The sequence below is a fragment of the Globicephala melas genome, chromosome 10, assembly GCF_963455315.2.
Source record: "Globicephala melas chromosome 10, mGloMel1.2, whole genome shotgun sequence".
Taxonomy (NCBI): domain Eukaryota; kingdom Metazoa; phylum Chordata; class Mammalia; order Artiodactyla; family Delphinidae; genus Globicephala; species Globicephala melas.
This window is the reverse complement of record NC_083323.1, coordinates 80569108-80582714: the sequence shown is the minus strand read 5'-3', so window position 1 is coordinate 80582714 and position 13607 is coordinate 80569108. Positions and strand designations below refer to the sequence as shown.

The 13607-nt window shown below is 39.1% G+C and overlaps 1 protein-coding gene across 1 annotated transcript in view; it reads left to right on the top strand.

The window, feature by feature from the left end:
- The first annotated feature begins 2273 nt into the window (after nucleotides 1–2273).
- The window catches only part of STK38L (serine/threonine kinase 38 like), a 174571-nt gene continuing 163237 nt past the window's right edge, over nucleotides 2274–13607 (top strand). Inside the window, exon 1 of the mRNA XM_060305823.2 lies at nucleotides 2274–2370. The gene's annotated coding sequence lies outside the window, so the exon portion shown is untranslated. The remainder of the gene's footprint in view (nucleotides 2371–13607) is intronic.

Below are 13607 nucleotides of genomic sequence, written 5' to 3'. Positions count from 1 at the left end.
AATAGGAAAAAAGGAGAACATTCTGAAATAATATCTGACTTGGACTTCCCTGGTGGTCCAGTGGTAAAGAACCTTACAATGCAGGGGACACAGGTTCGATCCATGGTCGGCGAACCAAGATCCCACATGCCGCAGTGCAACTAAGCTCCTGGACCACAACTACTGAGCTCGTGCGCCTCGACGAGAGAGTCTGCGTGCAGCAAACTACAGAGTCCAGGCCCCCTGGAGCCCACACCACAACTAGAGAGAAACCCGAGCAGACCGTGCCCTGTAACGAGGAAGGTCCCACATGTCTCAACAAAGATCCCCTGTGCCGCAGCTAAGACCCGACACAGCCAAAAAAGAAGAACAAAAATATCTGACTGCATAAATGTGAAAAATTCCAAAGGAGAAAAAATTGGAGAAACATATGAAGACACTAGGATGGTTGCAAAGATTAAAGTCCAGAATAAATGTAAGTTTGTGAATATTCTTAATAAAAATGGAAAGACTTTCAAGGCATGATCTGAACAAGAACAAGAGAAGGGTAAGCCAGCATCCCGGGAAGGATGCTGTAAGGTTAGATGAGGGCAGAACTCATGGACCAGGTGATCTCCATGGTCCCGACCATACATAGAACTTTATGATAATCACTTTACTCAATTTCTGCCTTTGCTTCAGCTTCTCTAGCAAGAAGGATAGCCTTCAATGTACAAACGTCAGGACAATTAGCCTAAATAAAGACGTTCATCTAAGTAAGACAGGTGAGGTAATGAGAGAACCCAGTCACATTTTAAAATGAAACCATTAATTTAAAAAGACTTATATATGCTCATTGTAAGAATGTGCGCCAAAACTGCCAGCAGCTCTGTCATGTAAAAAACATCCTTCCTGGGCTTCCCTGGTGGCGCAGTGGTTGAGCGTCCACCTGCCAATGCAGGGGACACGAGTTCGTGCCCCGGTCCAAGAAGATCCCACGTGCCGCGGAGCGGCTGGGCCCGTGAGCCATGGCCGCTGAGCCTGCGCGTCCGGAGCCTGTGCTCCGCAACCGGAGAGGCCACAACAGTGAGAGACCCGCGTACGGCAAAAAAAAAAAAAAAAATCCTTCCTGAAGTAGGATAGGATGAAGCCAAGAAGCCAAATAAATTGGAGATACGGACAAAAAGAGAGTCCTGGAGACTCAAGTCCATTAGATTACAACTCCATCCCTGCCCTTTTCAATCACATGAACACATAATTCCACTTTTTTTGCTTAACTGAGTTTCGGTTGTTTTTTTTTTCCTTTTTAGTAAAAAGGCCAGAATGATAATAAATTCACAGGTGATGATTCTGATGCTCGATCAGTCAAGTTACAAGCAGTAAGCAAGAGATCCAGGCTTCTGAGATCTCTCTGAGTCACAAACCTATTTCTCTTTCCATTTGCCTCTATTGATCAGTAGTTCTCAATCTATTAGTTACTGGAAGGTACCAGGGTCCTGCAGGAGACTCTCCCATGTAGTTTATTACTGCACCTAATTACTTGCTCCTCTCCCTGTAAGAAGGGCCCACACCTTTGTAGTACTTCCCTGTGGAAGAGTATACATTTGCTCCTACAGTGCCCACCATGCGGTATTTTTAGGTTCAACTCGGCATTCAGACGCACAAATCTACCATCGACCACTTTGGCATCGGAGTCACTCAGAAGAACACAGGAGAGGAACCACAGTTTGCCAGCAGGGCGCCATCAGGTGTTCCTCTTCTGTTGGGACATCAAGTCACACAGCTGCCTAGGGACAGCTCAAGTGCAAGAAGATGAGATCTACCTGGGGCAGGTGCAGGAACCACTCCTACCCCACAGGAGCCAATATGTCCTTTAACAGCTTCAGAGCCATAACTTCTAGCATCCCCACGAGGACACGCCCAGTGAAAACAGTCACCACACTCAGGAAAGCTAAAAGCTACACAGCCTCCACCAGGGGTCTATCGTGCATTTAGAGTTCCTCCCAGTACAGATGCAACTTCCAATCCGAGATCATTTTTATTATAAGCAAAGCTGTTGAGGAACACTGTTAACATATTACTCTCATCTGGTTCCAGGGGAATAGAGTTAGTGAGGTTAAAGGTTGAATTCTTACACAGCGGGGAAAAAATTTTGTTCACCCTTTATCCAAACTGCCCCATTGATAATGGGTTTGACCACTTGACTTTGCTTTTAGACACAAGTGGAGGTGATTTATGCCTCCTCCCAGCAGCCACTGTCTGGTTCCACTCTTACCCTCTTCCCTCTGCCAGGAGACAAGGAGAGGGGCATCCCACCTTTGGCCCAGGCCTCCAAATGAAGAAGATATTTGGAGCAGAGCCATGGAACAGAGCTGCAGCAGATCCTCGGCTACCAGGAAACCTCTAAGATAGGTAAATGTTCTAAGTCATTGCTAACTGGAGAGTTGCTTGTTATTGTAGAATAACCTGTTTGTGATTAATACAACCCCTTTGGAAAGATGTAGGTTGGGTTATCGCTCTCCAACCAGGATTCCTTAAGGGGAGCTTGCCAACTAAGCCAGCTAGTTTTTTGATTTTGGCAATAATCCCCAGCTCAAGAGGCTGATGGAAAGTTTCCCCTTTTTGCATAGTCTGTCTGTTAGGGCAGTTCAAGTAATGTCTGAAAAATACCATGTATGTAGATTGTACCCTTTATTGTTCTACTTCATCTTCCTCTTTGTACCCGTCGGGGTCTAGTCAAGAGACAGAAACTACACAGTTATTTGACAAAGAGAATTTAACATAATGAACTGTCAGTTAGGTATACGACTGTTAACTTGGTAACCATAAAGGTATAAAGAGAAATCGAATGTATTGTTGAGGTAGCAACTACAGGAAATGGTTAATTACCTTCAGGATTGAGGAAACAATGTCAAGAGGTAAGAATTATTATTAAAATGTAGAAACTTAGAGGAGGGGCCCTGTGGAGCTGAAACTCAGACTTCTGAGGAAGCGGGTGCTGCTCAGGGGGCGCTGGTGTCTCTGCGTTTGGAGGAGGTGCCTCACTGAGCTGGGACCCACCTCTGAGGAAGGGTCTGGTGCCAGGTGTCCTTGAGGGGGCACGAGACAACTAGTCCTGCAAGTGCTGGGAGAACTGCACACGGGATTTAACTGCTGCTACGGGGAAGAAGTGGTAATGGAATACCACTGGCAAGAACACAGCCACCAGGAGGGTCACAGGCAGGAGCAAGTCCCTTGTTCCTCCTCCAGCCCTTCGGGCTCCCTCTAGCGCCCCCTATTGTCAGAGCCTAACAAGGAGACCACTAGCAAAGCCGAGATGTGTGGTCAGCACACGGGACTCCTTGCCGAGGGCGTGAGTGAGGGCAGAAGTCCAACCCGTGCTGTTCTTGACAAGCGCTTGTGTGAAGCTATGTCAGCCTGGGGAAGAGTCATCTTTTTCTAATTTGCATACAGGTGCCATGTCGACTAGTACACACGTTGCTGATTCAAGCAACAGCGGTCAAATCTTCCTTCCATCTTCTAATTGGCTGTGAAAAGCATGTATCTCTTTTGTTTGTTTTGTTTTGTTTTTGCCAAACTAATTTTTAAATTGAAGTATAGTTGATTTACAATGTTGTGTTAATTTCTGCTGTACAGCAAAGTGATTCAGTTATACATATATATACATTCTTTTTAAAAATCTTCTTTTCCACTATGGTTTATCCTAGGATATTGAATATAGTTCCCTGCGCTATACAGTAGCACCTTGTTGTTTATCCATTCTGTATATGAAAGCTTACATCTACTAACCCCAACACCCCACTCCATCCCTCCCCCAATCCCCTTCCTCTTGGCACCAGTCTGTTCTCTATGTGCGTTATTCTGTGTGGTACATACATACAATGGAATACTAGTTGGTCACGAAAAAGAACAAAATAATGCCATTTGCAGCAACATGGATGCAACTAGAGATTATCATACTAAGTGAAGTAAGTCAGAAAGAGAAAGACAAATATCATATGATATCACTTATATGTGGAATCTAAAATATGACACAAATGAATCTATGAAACAGAAACAGAAAAGCATGTATTTTTATTGTAACGTTCCAGGCATACTTAAACGGCATCAACATGCAACTTTTTGCAGTCATACAGATACATAGCTCTCCCTGGGATAATATCAAAGATTTGTGCAGATTTGTTTGAATTCAGTTCCCCGTTCTCACATCTTTTTTCACCGTGGGTACTGCTTTTGGTTGACAGTACAAGTTTTTTTTTTAAACTTCTTTATTGGAGTATAATTGCCTTACAATATTGTGTTAGTTTCTGCTGTATACCACAGTGAATCAGCTATACATATACATATATCCCCATATCCCCTCCCTCTTGCGCCTCCCTCCCACCCTCCCTATCCCACCCCTCTAGGTGGTCACAAAACACCTAGCTGATCTCCCCGTGCTATGCAGCTGCTTCCCACTAGCTATCTATTTTCCATTTTCCCTTGCCTTCTTTTAAGCTGGAGTTCCAGCTGTGCACCCAGAGCAAGTCATTACTGCATCCATAGGACTTCTTCTTATTTTTCTCTCTTTCTTATTTGTCTTTTCACTGGAGTTGTGTAGTGAGCTACTTGGTTCTTGTCCTTTCTCTTTTAGCCATCCTTACGATATCCTATAAATGGTTTGACATTTTAAATAAATGCTTTAAATGAAGGCTTAGAAGAAATTATTTTCAAATGTGTTGATCACAAAAAGTAGGAGGTTTAGCTAAAATGAGAGATTATGAAATTAGGATTCCTAGTGATTTCTGTGGACTGAAATGCTGTGCTGATAGCAAAAAGATAAAATCTATGAGATAAAGGAAAAACCCAGCAGAATTTAAAATAAGGATAAGGGATAATTAGAGTAAGATAACAGAAATGAAGACAAACCTTTACTTAAAAAAGAAAAAAAGAAAGAAAAGAACAACCAAATGAAAAGTAACCAAATATATTTGGAGTTTTAGGAAAATTTTGATGTAAGAAATATCTTCTTTACAATGATTCAAAATGCATAATAAAGCAATGATTGGAAATAAAAATTATCTAATATACTCCATTCAATGAAACCTAAGTGAGGAGTAATTTGATCTAGAGTCACAGATTTCCAAAGGGGGCAAAAAAGAATACATTTTGAATCTACTAAAGCAATATCTATGGAATAGGTTTGCAAATAAGAACCCATGAAGCATCTTTTTTTAATATACAGAAAATATTTCAAGAGGGTAATTCATTTGACAGAGAAGCAAAATGATGAAAAATTGCTGGAGATGTTTTAAAACTCTTTTTTTCTCACTTAGATAATTTATGGGAATAGCCAGGGCGGGGGGCACCGTGTAAAATGTATCGCTTAGGTGAGTGATGGTAAATATTTCCTCTCAGATGAGAAGGAATACTTTTGGTGGGGAAAGGGTCAAGATTAAATTTTCTTCTACTTACCTTTAGAATTAATAAATAGGCCGTTTGCTTGGCTTACAGCAATGCCATTATGAAAATAAATTAAATCTTGTGTTGTAGATCCAGTCAAGTTTGGTCTTGATGTTGTTTTGGTTTGTTTCCTGTGAGAAACCTGGCTGTCCCTCTAGTCTTGGTGAGGTTCCTGCTGTTTGGGTTCTAAGACTGTGTTCTTTATTTTTCAGAAAGTGAACCTTATTTCATAATTATCCCTCCATTAGTGTGATTACTTGATTACTATCTGAATGCCCCATTAGATGTTCAGCTCTATAAGAGCAGGGACTCTGTCTATCTGTGCTCACCATGACATTCCCAGAGCCTAACCCAGGGACTGACACATAGTAAGGGCTCAATTAATACTTGTTGAATAAATACATAAATGGATGAAGGAAAAACATTAAATGTAAGTAATTAGAATGTATTCCTGGGAGTAGCAGGGAGGAGGTGGCAGTAGAAAATTTTAGAGTTAAGTGTTTAGACACTGTAAAAGAATATCTTTAAGATGCTTCTTGTAGATGTAACAGCAGGAGATGAAGAGCCAATACATTTAAGGGAAACAGCATATCAGAAAAAAATATGAAAAACTCTCAGCTTTCCAGAAAATCTGATAAATTCCTTATATAGATTTTAATACTTTATATATATATAGTATTAAACTATATACATATAGTTTAATACTTTCTGCTCTGAGCTATATTTGAGTGTTTTTCTAAAACAGCATTCTCTTTTTATATGGCATATAAAGGCTATCTGTTTTCTTGAGTAAAATATTTTCCTAACCTAGTGTCACTGGTTAATAAACTGTCTTTATACTGTAAGATCTGGAATAGAAAGACTCATTCAAACTTTAAGTAAATAGAGAAGTTAGACTACAAGAAAAGAGGCTTTCCCTTAATTTTTTTTTTAAACCTCTTTGTAGTTTTCTGGGATTTTCTACTGAATCTTGGTTGGTAGATTTTCTAAGTAAGATTTTTGACACCTTTTATTCAATACTTCTAAATAAGAAAAAAAAATACTCCTTTTCCACCATCTTATAGCTCTGGGGAAAAATACTGTAAGATTTCCACTGTGGGTGAAGAAAATTTTTATTCACTCTAAAAAATCAGGGTCATCTTCTTTTCAGAACTTTTTTTTCCCTAAATCTGAGAACACATTCAAGGGAAACAAAGGTGGAAAGTTTTCAACAATCCAGTGGGGAATTCCTCTTAGAGACAAAAGAAGTAAAATAGCTAGAGAGGATGGTTGCATGGAATTAGCAAGATTGAAATAAATATTTCTAGCGGATGAAAGAAGTGTGTGAATTAGTGGGTTAACAGTTGATTTAATGAGAGACAAATCGGTTTCTCAGTTTTGTGGGAGAACAAAGATCAACTGACTTCCCTCAAATTTAAATGTATTGATTTATCAGTTCTCCAACATACTGATTCACTGTGGCTTTTAGGTTTATGGTTCTTAGTATGAGAGAGAAAGGTAATTCCCTTTGTAGTTTTTTATTTTTATTTTTTAAAGAAGAAAAAAGAGCTGTAGTTGGCATTTTTGCAAGGATTTTACTTAAGAATCTGTTGAACACTTTAAAAGTTGATTAAAGGAAGAAATACAAGGGTCACAGATGAGTGGGAAAAAATTACAACTGAGCTTGAGGAGAAACAAGGTCACACTTCAAGAAGGGCAAAATCAGAAGTGTTGCAGTACAATCTCCCTAATGCTAAGATGGTACATTTACACATTTTAAAAATTGAAGTATAGTTGATTTACAATGTTGTGTTAATTTATGCTGTACAGCAAAGTGATTCAGTTATACATATATATGTGTACATTCTTTTTTGAATATTCTTTTCCGTTATGGTTTATCACAGGATATTGAATATAGATCCCTGTGCTGTATGGTAGGACCTTGTTGTTTATCCATTCTATATACAATAGCTTACAGCTGTTAACCTCAACCTCTCACTCCAGCCCTCCCTCCAACCCCCTCCCCCTTGGCAACCACCAGTCTGTTCTCTATGTCTGTGATTCTTTCTAAAGTTTTTTTTTGCCATGCTGTGTGGCATGCAGAACTTCCCAAACCAGGGATCGATCCTGTGCCCCCTGGAGTGGAAAGGTGGAATCTTAACCACTGGACCACCAGAGAGGTCCCTATGTCTGTGATTCTGTTTCTGTTTCTTAGATAGGTTCATTTGTATCATATTTTAGATTCCACATATAAGTGATATCATATGGTATTTGTCCTTCTCTTTCTGACTTACTTCACTTAGTATGATAATCTTTAGTTGCATGCATGTTTCTGCAAATGGCATTATTTCATTCTTTTTTATGGCTGAGTAGTATTCCATTGTATATATGTACCACATCCTCTTTATCCATTCATCTGTTGATGGACATATAGGTTGTTTCTATGTCTTGGCTATTGTGAATAGTGCTGCTATGAACATAGGGGTGCATGTATCTTTTTGAATTATAGTTTCATCTGGATATATGCCCAGAAGTGGGATTGCTGGATCGTATGGTAATTCTATTTTTAGTTTTCTGAGTTACCTCCATATTGTTTTGTATAGTTGCTGCGCCAACTTACATTCCTACCAACAGTGTAGGAGGGTTTCCTTTTCTCCACACCCTCTCCAGCATTTGTTATTTGTAGACTTTTTAATGATGGCCATTCTAACCAGTGTGCGGTGTTACCTCACTGTAGTTTTGATTTGCATTTCTCTAATAATTAGCAACGTTTGAGCATCTTTTCATGTGTCTATCAGCCATCTGTATTTCTTCTTTGGAGAAATGTCTATTTAGATCTTCTGCTCATTTTTTGATTGGGTTGTTTGTTTTTTGTTGTTGTTGAGTTGTATGAGCTGTTTGTATATTTTGGGAATTAAGCCCTTATCAGTCTCATCATTTGCAAATATTTTCTCCCGTTCTGTAAGTTGTCTTTTCATTTTGTTTATGGTTTTCTTTGCTGTGCAAAAGCTTGTAAGTTTGATTAGGTCCCAAATGTTTATTTTTGTTTTTATTTCTATTGCCTTGGAATACTGACCTAAGAAAACATTGGTACAATTTATATCAGAGAATGTTTTGCCTATGATCTCTTCTAAGAGTTTTATGGTGTCATGTCTTATGTTTAAGTCTTTAAGCCATTTTTATTTTTGTGTGTGGTGTGAGGTGTGTTCTAACATCAATTGATTTACATGTGGCTGTCCAACCTTCCCAGCACCACTTGTTGAAGAGACTGTCTTTTTCCCTTTGTATATTCTTTCCTCCTTTGTCAAAGATTAATTGACTGTAGGTATGTGGGTTTATTTCTGGGCTCCCTATTCTGTTCCATAAGATGGTATATTTAATTTTTCTCTCTGATTCTTGGAAAATGTATCCAGTTAAGTAGTCATCTATCTTGACTCATAAGTAATGCTAGAAACTTTTTATTTCTGTTATTTGATAAACTCAAGAAACAACTAAAATTATTGTATTCACAGAATATCTACTTCAGTTCTCAAATTTAGTGTAATAAGTTGTTTTAAAGGTTTGCTTACACAAAATAAACCAACATTAAACATTAATTATCCACAACTAAAGTAAGATAAAAGTGAGAACAAATGATTAAAAGATCCACACTAATAAATGCAAGATTGTTTAAAATACCTTTTAGTGTCTTAGCATATCTAAAAACAATGGGATAAAAAAAAATCTTACTAAATTTGAGGTTTATGGGAATTCCCTGGCGGGCCAGTGGTTAGGACTCAGTGCTTTCACTGCTGGGGCCAGGGTTTGACCCCTGGTCAGGGAACTAAGATCCTGCAAGCCGTGTTGTGCTGCCAAAAAATAAAATAAATAAATAAATAAATAAATAAATTGTCCAGTTTATGGAAGCTGTGATTGAATTAAATTAGAGGAATTTAATGTATTTCTCCACTTTCCTTAGAGATTCCCATGGAGAGAAAATAAATTTCCACAATCATAAATTATATTTTTATTATTAATTTTTAGTTTCCCTTTATTAATAAGTAATTAAGATTCTTGGAGATAATTTAGATGATCCAGATTTTCAAAAAGAAGAAAATAAAAAACCATCCATCATTTCATCACCAAAAAATAACCATTACAAACATTTTGTTGTCTATCTGTTCAGACTCTTTTTGGCCTTTGTATATGATACATATTGTTCCAATTAAAAAGTGGGATCATAATACATATTATTTTTATGTAACCTACTTTTTTTCACTTAAACATATTGAAAATAGATTATGTCACTTAAATATCTGAAGTTTTAGCAATTTGTATATTGTTGGACATCTAGTTTGTTTATAATCTGTGATAAAGATATTTATTAGATACGTTATTTATATAAAAGGCATTAAAAATTACTAACAATTTCTTCTACTGGATTTATGGGATAAAAATCCTTCTGATTTTGGAGAGAAAAAGTAAAAATCAGGATTAAACTTTATTAGATAAAATTTTATTTAACAACACTCATATAGTACCTACTCCTACTATTCTAAGTACTTTAGAAAGATTAAATCACTTAATCCTCCTAATAACTCTACGAGGTACATACTGTTACTATCCCCATTTTACAGATGGGAAAATGAAGCACAGAGAGCTTAGCCAACTTGCCCAATGTTATACAGGTAGTAAGTGGTAGAGCTAGTCTAGCATAAGGGTCCACGCTCTTAGCCATTCCCTTACAAGGCTTCTCTCTGTTGTTGTTTTCCTGGGGTATCTGAGAAATGGGATTTGAGATGTTAATGGGACAGCACGGGAGTATCCGAGAAAGAGAATTTGGTGAGCATGAGAAGGTTCTGGGAATGGAGAGGGTCTTGCGTAATCATTTTGAAATTAAGGGAACCTAGAACTTCTTAGATCAGGAACAGAAGGCCAGGCATCAATTATTTTATTAAGACCAAAAATGGAAAACCTTATCTGAAGAAATCTGTATCGCCCTCTCTTCAAATCTTTTGTGATTTTATAACGCGACTTTCCAAAACATAATTATTATGCAGAACGTAATTATTTCCTCTTCCTTTCATCATTTTGCTGTGAAGTAAATTGAATTAATATAATTTACTTAATGAGAAAAGATTTTTAAACTGCATTTACAGATATAGGCTCTCTTAAATGCCCCAAAACTTCTTATCTTGGCTTTAATATAATTAAATTTGGGAAATCCTGTTCTCATAAAGAAATGACAACATAATACTGCTAGTTTACCATCAAACTTAGTGACTATAAAGATTAATTTAAAAGCAGACTATCCTAAAAGTAACTTCTAAACAGGCAACTAAAACCAGCAAAAGATCTGGCTTACTGTGACAATGAAACATATTAGGAGCAAGTAAGGAAATGCTCCAAGAACAGAACTATTCAGAAGTCTCTGGAATTGCATGGAAGGCGAATTTAGCAAGGGAGATTAGTTGTTCTGAAGATGAACAAAGGCCCTTCCGATCCTCACTGAGGCTGTCCTTTTGGGGAGGTTTGTGCAGCTCCTTTTCACTGTTACGGTTACGGGGCCTGGAGTTCTCATTAATGTTTAAAACTGTTGGTGCAACGTGTAAAATTTAATTCTGACCCAGTTAATAAGCCCTGCCAGTGGTGAGGTAAGAGGAAGAGAGGAATGTAACCAGACAATGGAACAAAAGGGAGGGAGCGCGAACGGAACAGACGACCCACGGGAGTAAGGCTTATCGCATTTCATCATCACATCGTATCATATTTTAGAGCTAGTTCAGACCACTTATGCTAAATCAGAGGTAACTACAGGAAAACTAAATTTGCTGAACTTAAAACATTATTTTGCTGGATTCCAGTGCAAGTTTTATTCCTTTGGAAAGACTTAGTTTCCATAATATCTCACAGCAACCCTTATCACCCAAGAGGATTGTTCTGGAGCTCACCATGCTGCTAACAGTGCCCCAGGGAGGTCTCATTCTCCACTGCACAGCTGAGAAGGGGAGGAGTCTGTGGTAGAACCAGAGAAAGTTCTACCACAGAAACTTGTCTCCAAAGACAATTTCTCCCTCTTGTAGTAGTCACCCCACCAGCCACATGGTTCAGGAAGCTTAACGTAAGGAACCAGATTCTTTCTACGTAGTCTAAAAGTCTAAAAGTGACAACAAAAATAACTCTAAATAAATCAGACTTAAGTTTGATCAGTGTAGCCTAAAGGGGCCAAAAGACATAGTTTGATCACATGGTAAACATGACAAAGAGCCAAGCTTGGAGAAACTGTGGGATTGTTATTGCTTGGTTGCACTATTGGAGGATTCTGTCACTAAATTTAAGACAGTTGAAGCAACCTATTCTGAACATTGACCTAGATTTATTCTATAAGTGGCCTCAAAACTACAGGAAACTCTGGGAACTGGCAAACTGAAATCAAGGTATGGGAAGATACTCAAGAACAACTCCAGGCAAATATTTTCAAAGATGCTGTTACTTTGTTTCATAAAAAGTAAAATTATCCTTCCATCCATTCATTCGTTCAACCAATCATTCAGCAAATATTTATTAAGTGGTGCCAGGAGCATCCAGAGGTGAGTGAGGCAGGTCCCAGCCTTGTGGTCTTTAGAGTCCATTGGGGGAAGCCCAATTCCGTCAGAGACATGCCCTTCCTGTGTGACCATTTGTATTATGCAGGGCTTGGGTTCCGACTTCTATTTTTAACTTAGGCTTTCAATAACTGGACTTGGAGTCAACAGAATACAGTAGCAGCTACCATTTATTACTACTTACTAGGTGCCTTACATATGTGATCTCATTTAAATCCTGACAACAGGCAGGCCTGAAGTAGCCTATAGGGGGCCTTGTGCAAATTAGAAATAGGTACTGCAGCATGGTAGATGCTACCCAGGGATCTGAGCCCAAGTGGGATGTCAGCCCCTTCTCACCTCCTCCACTAGGTATGTTTGTGCAGTTCACAGGCTGCACAACTGTACTTGGCAGGCCTCTCAAGAAGCTAGTTAAAGTATCATCAACCTTGTTTCACACAGAACGACACTGAGGTTACGAGAAATTAAATAGCTTTCCCAAAGTCATACACTTAGTAAGTGGCAGAGCCTTGACTCAGAGCCACATTTATCTGGTTCTGAAAGCCTGCTGGCCTGCTACTTCGATTTGCCTTCTTGTTCTTTCGCTAAGGCTTACCAAATCTCCCACCGTGGAGGCAACATAACAAAATTCTCAAGAGCCTATTAACTTCCCATGCATGTTCTCCATATGGTCTTGGAAGTCTTTCCCTTTGATTCTCTCTTACTAACAATGTTAATGGTAGTAGTGAAATAATTTTCATTACTGATGGTGTAATTTAAACCCAGGACATTTAAGCAAACACTTAATACAAATATTATTTTTAAGCACTATATAAAGCTTGTGGGTAGAGGTAATATACATTTAAAAGTTAACATGTGAATGTATACAAAGACAATTTCATTATTTTTTTTAAGTGGCCTGACCTTTGAGAGGATTTACCTGCACCTCTGTCGTTCAAGGCCACCCCTGAATGGGAATTATCAGTCCGTTATCAACCCGAACTAACTTCACCCAGCTCATCCGTCTGTGAACCAAGCTTGGGTTTTTCTTCCTCTGCTGGCTGGTCGTTGGGAAACCACCGTGAGGCCATAGGCATGAACTGAGGAAGAGATGTCAGTCAGGGCAACGGCAGGGTGATCCCAGGGGTTGGGGTCATTTCCCATGCAGTTTATTTGGGCCTCTGTGCCTATTCAAGGCACTGCCTCCAGGGTACCACTTATCTCTTTCAATAGCACATTGCTGCTGGGTCCGCCTAACTTAGAACTTGGGGATCTGAGAGCATCCAGCTCATGATGACCAATTCTGGACACAGGGTTACACGATGTCCCATGGTGAGGTACTCAGACTATATATCAGGGCCTGGTAGTCTGCCAGGAGCTGCATTTTGAATGAGGCATAGTTCTCTGCAGCAAATGGCATGGCATCATTTGAGAACCCTAGAGGTCTGCGTTGCGATCCTCCTACTGGGACTTGCCAAAGAACTCACACGGCATCTTTTCTTCCACTGGTACTCCTGCTACCATGGGATCTGCAGGGTATATGACCCAAGCCGCAAGCTTGCTTTTATTACTGGACCTGCTACAAAGCCTTCTCTTGCTCTGGGCTCCACTTCAAAGCTAGCAACCTTCCTATAAATGGACTGAAGGAGTGTATCTCAGTGTGGA